The sequence below is a fragment of the Mus caroli genome, unplaced genomic scaffold (assembly GCF_978045245.1).
Source record: "Mus caroli unplaced genomic scaffold, Mus_caroli_1 scaffold_2, whole genome shotgun sequence".
Classification (NCBI taxonomy): Eukaryota; Metazoa; Chordata; class Mammalia; order Rodentia; family Muridae; genus Mus; species Mus caroli.
The window spans coordinates 169310275-169317618 of NW_028227257.1; positions in this window are offsets into that span (position 1 = coordinate 169310275).

Here is a 7344-nt window from a genome sequence, read left to right on the forward strand (position 1 = left end):
GGTCCTTGTATGTATGGTATGGCTTCGTAAAACCCAGCTACCTGGTGCACGGGCAAAGGGCCTCTCCAACCTGGAGGTAAAGTGAGGCAGTGGGGCAGGGTGAAATCATGGCTGCTACAAGAGTTAAACTGACTTTCCAATCCAGATGCTCCCAACTTCCACATTGAGAAAATAAAAGCCCAGAGGTCTGTATAGCACCTGATGCAGAGGAGTGCTCACAATACCTCTGCCCCCTGGCCAACCCAGCACATGAATCCTCTTCCTTCCACTTCGAATGTGAAAGACCTTCAATGTATTTTAGTAGTCACCAAATATCTGGCATCTTATCAATTGTTAGTTATCTGTTGCCACTTAACAAGTTGTCTCCAAATGGATTGGTAACAAATCATGTGGGCAGCAAGTCAGGCTCCTAAGTGGGTGTCTGTGCCTTCAGGCGGGCAGTGAGGTTGAGCTGCATGTATCCCAGGCCTCGATGTGAAAGCAGAATCCACCTTCAAGCCAACCCAGACTTGCTTCTAGGATTTAGGACCTCTTGGGAGAGTTGGCAAAAAAATCAAGGCCCCTCCTGGAGTGTGAGACAATCATAGTGAACAGCTTTGAAGAAACTGAAGCATCCCTATATCCCACACCTGGGTGTTTAAGGAAGCCAGAATTCTTGACTACAAGGCTTTTCTAGAGAGCCCTGAGTGAGGAGGGAATTCACCTCTCATTGTCCGCATCCCTTTCACAAAGCATCACGCTGATTGTGTGGACACTTAGGATCTTGTCATGAGTTGAGAGATCACAAAAGCCAACTAGGCCATCTTCTGATTCATATTCAGCTAGAGACACGAGCTCCGGGGGTGGGGGTGGGGGTACTGGTTAGTTCATATTGTTGTTCTACCAATAGGATTGCAGATCCCTTCAGCTCCTTGAGTACTTTCCCTAGCTCCTCCATTGGGGGACCTGTGATCCATTTCATGGTTTTTCTAATCTTGGTCACTAATCAGTGACTGTCCCTACTAACGTATTTGAAAATTCACATAGGTTAAAAAGATCTTGTAAAAATGTGATGTAATTTTCCTGGAGGGTAATTTATTTCTGAAAAGCTCTCCCAAAGGTCAATTATTATAAAGCCAATGTAATTACCATTAGCAATAATACATACTGTGTCGTTAGTAATGTTGCCTATCATACTAAGTGTTTCTTTAGGAGAACGCTTAAATAATAACTAGGCAAACGTGCTGAAGATGATGGTGGCTGACCTTGAACCCTCAGAGTACTCAATAGCGGGCGGGCTCTGGGGTGTTAGCCTGCCATCACCTGAAAGACTGCAGGACGCCACACAACTACCATTTTATTTACAAGGTGCTTGACAGGATATTTCAAACAGGAGCAGGGGTCACCTGTGGCAGTGACATCACAGGGTCTTTCTCTCTTCTCCTGCTGTTCTCATGCTGTCCTAATCTTTTTTGGGTTTTTTTTGTTTTGTTTTTCAGGTTTTGTTTTGTTTTGTTTTGTTTTGGTTTTGGTTTTTCTGAGGTAGGGTTTCTGTGTGTAGCCCTGGCTGTCCTGGAACTCACTCTCTGTAGACCAGACTGGCCTCGAACTCAGAAATCCACCTGCCTCTGCCTCCCGAGTGCTGGCATTAAAATCATGTGCCACCAATGCTGGCTTGTCCTAATCTTTTTAAGTGCCCCAGATTATACTAGCCATCTTCAGCAGAAATACCTGCCTTCAAGCTGACATTGCAGCAGTGATAGTAAAAACATAGGCTCCAAGTCTTTAGTTAAATCCTGAGCGTGTTATTCAAGCAAAGCGTGGCTTACGTGGTATTCTTGCAGCAAAGCATGGCTTACCTGATGTCTTTGCAGCAAAGCATGGCTTATCTGGTGTCCTCACAGCAAAGCATGGCCTACCTGGTGTCCTTGCAGCATCTTAAGCTTTCTCAGTGTTTGCTTACTCTCTATCAGTGTCAGAGGTTTCTCTGTTGCTTTTATGGTACTCTAGAGGACACTTGGGGAAACAAGGTTGAGAAACTAACTTTTGGTACTTTTTCCAAGCAGCTTGCCTGGGTTTGAATGTTTAAATTGATATATAACACATTTATAGAAAAGCACACAAGTGGATGCTGTATTCACCATTGTGGTCAGCACCGAGGGTGAGCATGGAGCCTTTTCTCTGCTGCTGAATGCACCTGTCACTGTCCTGGATATCACTGCCCCTGGTAACTGCCATCCCAGCTCCTGGCACCTCTGACTGTGAACCAGTTATTGACCGCATAGCGATGCTACTCAACTTGATTCATAATCATCTTTGTGGTTCTCACGCTGATTAATGGATATGAATAAAAATTGAAAGAAGTAGTGGTTTAACCACTGTAGAAAATGGTGAACCACAGGAGAGATTTTAGGGTGGTGACACATCCCTGATCTTCTTGAAGGCAGTGGGAGGGTAACGTCGCCATACTTCACAGTGATTTTGAGGAAGTATTTATTTCTTGACTCTGTGTGACACCACAGAGAATGCATTTCTGCTGCACTGCAGCCATTGCCCGGGTTGGTTAATGAGTTCACTGGGAGTCTCCTGGCTCCTGCAGTACTCCCCCATGCCTGCTTGTGACTTCATTTTCTGCCAGTTTGAAGTTTTGCCCCCCTCTCTCTGGATCTCTGTTGTTGGTATGTGTGTGCACGAGCACTCAGAGTTCCACTGCATAGCTCCTGTGATCAGACTCAGGTCAGATGGTTGGCAGTGAGTGCCTTTATCCACTGAGGCATCTTATCAACCTTTAAACCTTGCAATTCCAAATACCTTTTCTGGAAGTCTGGGTTATCAGAATTCTGGATTAAGCTTTCCTTATCATTAATGCTTGTGACTCTAAGGATAACGACCCTGTCTCTTTGTTAGCTGAGAAGAAATTAGCCAGTAGTGGCACTGACACATACTCTGCTGCCTGTGTAGCTGATCCATCACCTCATCACTCCTGACCTGTTCAAAGGCAGGCTACAGCCTGGAGTTAGAGAAGAACAAGGTGGATAGCCAGGAACTCTGTGTCTCTCTGGGGTGATTTGGGCAATTGGTTTTATTTTCATTCACAGAAATGAATGTGTTGAATTAGATGACTTCTGAAAATACCCTTTGGCTGATAATTCAAATGCAAAGATTGGAAGGTGGAGGGGAGAGCCCACAGTATTTTATGTGCCACTATGGCAACATGGAATGAGTGGTAACTAAAACCTGCATGTTCTCATTTGTTAAGCAGTGTGCCTTGCCACTGCTGGCAAATTAAAAGTCCTTATGAACTTTTGAAAAGGAGAGCTAAAGGACCAGAGAGGGGGTAGAAAGGGAGGGAGAGAGACAGAGGAGGGGAGAGGAGGGCGTGGGAGGAAGACTAAGAACTTGGCATACAGGTGTTCATCAAAGTGTCTGCCTCACAGGCGCACACACAGGTGCCCCATGACAGGAACACTCACCATGTAACAGTGTGACCCTGGATCCAACTGAAGAGTCCTTTCTAGATCCATAATCTTAAGAGTTTATAAATGTGTAACCATTATGACTTGACTCTGAGTGTTTACATAGATTTTGTTTTATCTCTTTTTAAAAGCTGTTTATTTATTAACTATTTTGACCCCCACTATTTGACGTTAAAATTTTTATCTTGGGTAAAAGGACATGGAAGATGACGCCTAAATATAGCCCTGTTAGCTCTGCCCTCCATTAAACAATTGCCTGCACTCTTAGGGAGACTGGTGCCCCCTAGTGTGGTCATGGAAGAAAAGCACTCATTCCTGGGTGCATGCTGTTAGCACACTGCAGTTTTGTCCACAATAAAAACAGAAATGTAATGTTTATGTTTCTGATTTTTCCCTCCCAAAAGAAATTGAGACCAAGAAATGAGCAGCGAGAGAATGAATGAATTACTTCTTTTCTGAGGTGCTTATATGAAGAGAAGCAAAAAGAGCACTGCCACACTGGGGAGCCAAAGCAGGTGAGCACCCTCTGACCCAGGGGACCCTTATGGGGCTGCTTAGACACAGAAGCTAGAGAGCCTCCTCCTCCTCCCCATAGGCTTCCTTTTCATTGTTGCACAGGTGGAGAAAACGAGGGACGGTTGGTTGTGTTTTAAGATGGTGAGAGACATTTCAGAGCCACAGCACGTGGGAGAAGCTGGTCTTTGTTGCTTTTGTCCTTTGAATTGAGATTACATTATTTCACAGAAGACATAGAGTCTTGGGGTAGGTATAATATGTTTTAAATGTGTCCTAGCAGTAGGAATTAGGCCACAGTCAGAGAGTGTTCTGTATCCATCATTTAGCAGAAGTGTAAGAAAGCTGTTGGTGTCCTGGAAAGGCATTCTCTTGTGCTCCAGTTCCATGGCTATGACCTGGATGCATCTCAGGAGAGAAACTTGAGGATATCTGCTGTCGCTGTGGTGCTTAGACCCTGTGACCCAATAGTGTTGTCCCCATTATTTCCCTTGCAATACCTTTTATGTGAGTGCTTCAGGAGCTATGCACAAGAGAGTTCACTGCAGCTTCCATCCTAAAAGCCGAAAATAGAGTAAATAATACTTAGTAGCAGGGCCAGGAATAGGTTTGTTTTATACAATGCATTCAGATGGAACCCAGCCTGATCAGGGCACAAGTCCCTTCCGGTCCACTGCAGCACCGGGTTTTCTGGCCCGGGGAGTCCCCGAACACCCGCAAGGACGTGCACAGGATCCCCCATGGGATCCTAAGACCTCTGGTGAGTGGAACACAGCACCTGCTCCAAGCCAATCTCTCAGAACCTAAGACTGCATTAATTAAAGAAGCAGATAACCCGGCCTGATCAGGGGCTCAAGTCCCTTCCTGTTCACTCCAGCAGCAGGGGTTCCATGTGTGTGGAGTTTCTGGACACCCCCAAGGTCCTCACAGGACCCTTCATGGGATCTTAAGACCTCTGGTGAGTGGAACACAACTTCTTCCAGGAGGCAGGTTCGAACACCAGATATCTGGGCACCTTCCCTGCAAGAGGAGAGCTTGCCTGCAGAGAGTACTCTGACCACTGAAACTAAGGATAGAGCTAGTCTCCCAGGTCTGCTGATAGAGGCTAACATAATCACCTGAGGAACTAGCTCTAACCAGATACAACTATAACAACTAGCTCCAGAGACACACCAGATGGCAAAAGGCAAATGTAAGAATCCTACTAACAGAAATTAAGACCACTCACCATTATCAGCACTCCCACCCCACCTAGTCCCGGGCACCCCATCACAAATGAGAAGCTAGACCCGGATTTAAAAGCATAACTCATGATGATGGTAGAGGACATCAAGAAGGACTTTAACAACTCACTTAAAGAAATACAGGAGAACACTGCTAAAGAGTTACAAGTCCTAAAAGAAAAACAGGAAAACACAACCAAACAGGTAGAAGTCCTTAAAGAAAAACAGGAAAACACATCCAAACAGGTGATGGAAATGAACAAAACCATACTAGACCTAAAAAGGGAAGTAGACACAATAAAGAAAACCCACAGTGAGGCAACTCTGGAGATAGAAACCCTGGGAAAGAAATCTGGAACCATAGATGCCAGTATCAGCAACAGAATACAAGAGATGAAAGAGAGAATCTCAGGTGCAGAGGATTCCATAGAGAACATCGGCACAACAATAAAAGAAAATACAAAAAGCAAAAGGATTCTAACTCAAAACAGTTAGGAAACACAGGACACAATGAGAAGACCAAATCTACAGATAATAGGAGTTGATGAGAATGAAGATTTTCAACTTAAAGGACCAGCTAATATCTTCAAAAAAATTATAGAAGAAAACTTCCTAAACCTAAAGAAAGAGATGCCCATGAACATACAAAAGGCCTACAGAACTCCAAATAGACTGGACCAGAAAAGAAATTCCTCCCGACACATAATAATCAGAACAACAAATGCACTAAATAAAGATAGAATATTAAAAGCAGTAAGGGAGAAGGGTCAAGTAACATAAAAGGCAGGCCTATCAGAATTACACCAGACTTTTCACCAGAGACTATGAAAGACAGAAGATCCTGGACAGATGTTATACAGACACTAAGAGAACACAAATGCCAGCCCAGGCTACTATACCCGGCCAAACTCTCAATTTGATGAAGAAACCAAAGTATTCCACGACAAAACCAAATTCACACATTATCTTTCCACGAATCCAGCATTCAAAGGATAATGAAAAGAAAACTCCAACACAAGGAGGGAAACTATACCCTAGAAAAAGCAAGAAAGAAATCCTTCAACAAACCTAAAAGAAGATAGATTGATTTCCATCCTGAGTTTGATTATTTTTGGTGTCTACTGCTATTCAGTGTGTTTGCTTTTTTTTTTTTTCCTAGAACTTTCAGGTGTACATTTAGGTTGTTATTACAAATAATCTCCATTGTTTTTTTAATGAAGGCACTTAGTGCTATGATCTTTCCTCTTAGCACTGATTTCATTGTGTCCCATAAATTTGGGTATGTTGTGCTTTCACTTTCATTTAATTCTATAAAGTCTTTGATGTTTTTCTTTACCTCTTCTTTGACCTGCTGGCTATTAAGTACAGAGATAAACATTCCATGCTCTTGTCAGTGATTCTGGAGCCACCAAAGTCATCTTCCTGTCCTGGTGACCCAGCTAAGTCCCCATAGACCACAGTGGGGGCTCAGTGGCTTTTTTTCCTTAGAAATGAAAACAAAGGGCAGGGTGATTGAGAAGTTTTAGGAAAGTGTCCTTGAGACTAAACCTGTGCAGACTTGAGGAGTCTCTAATAAAGGCCATGATAATTTGAGCTAGCAAGCCAATTTTCCAGATCAGGTCTTGTGCATGCACAGCAAGTATGCTGAGAACCTCTATCACAGTTGTTGAACTTCAGCTTTCCCATTGGTCAGAGTGCGCATGCCTGTGTTTAGATGCGTTGCTTGGCAACAGTGGAACAGCCTTCAGTTGACCCTAGAACCCGTGCTACCTGGACTATATCCTACTGACCTTCTTTGTGGGAGCTTTGTCCTGGTTTTGCTGGCAGTGTTGACAAGATTTACTCTCGGATCTACATCAGTGTGTTGATTCTGAGAGTGGCCAAGGGCCAAGAGGGAGGGGAAGGGCCGGGGTGACTCCGGGTGGGTGGGTGGGTGGGTGGGGAGCTCTGCCATGAGTTTCCTGTGCTGCTGGAACCAAAGGCAATCCTCCACCAGCCAGAGGGAGTCCTTCCCAGACCCTGGGAGGACACAATGGAGTGCTACTAGCTTCCATTCCCTCAGACAGCCCAAAAGCTACAAAGCCTTCAGAAAGATCCACAAGGCTGCTAGCCTGGGTCATGTTGCCACGGTTCAGCGCAGACTCAAACTTGGG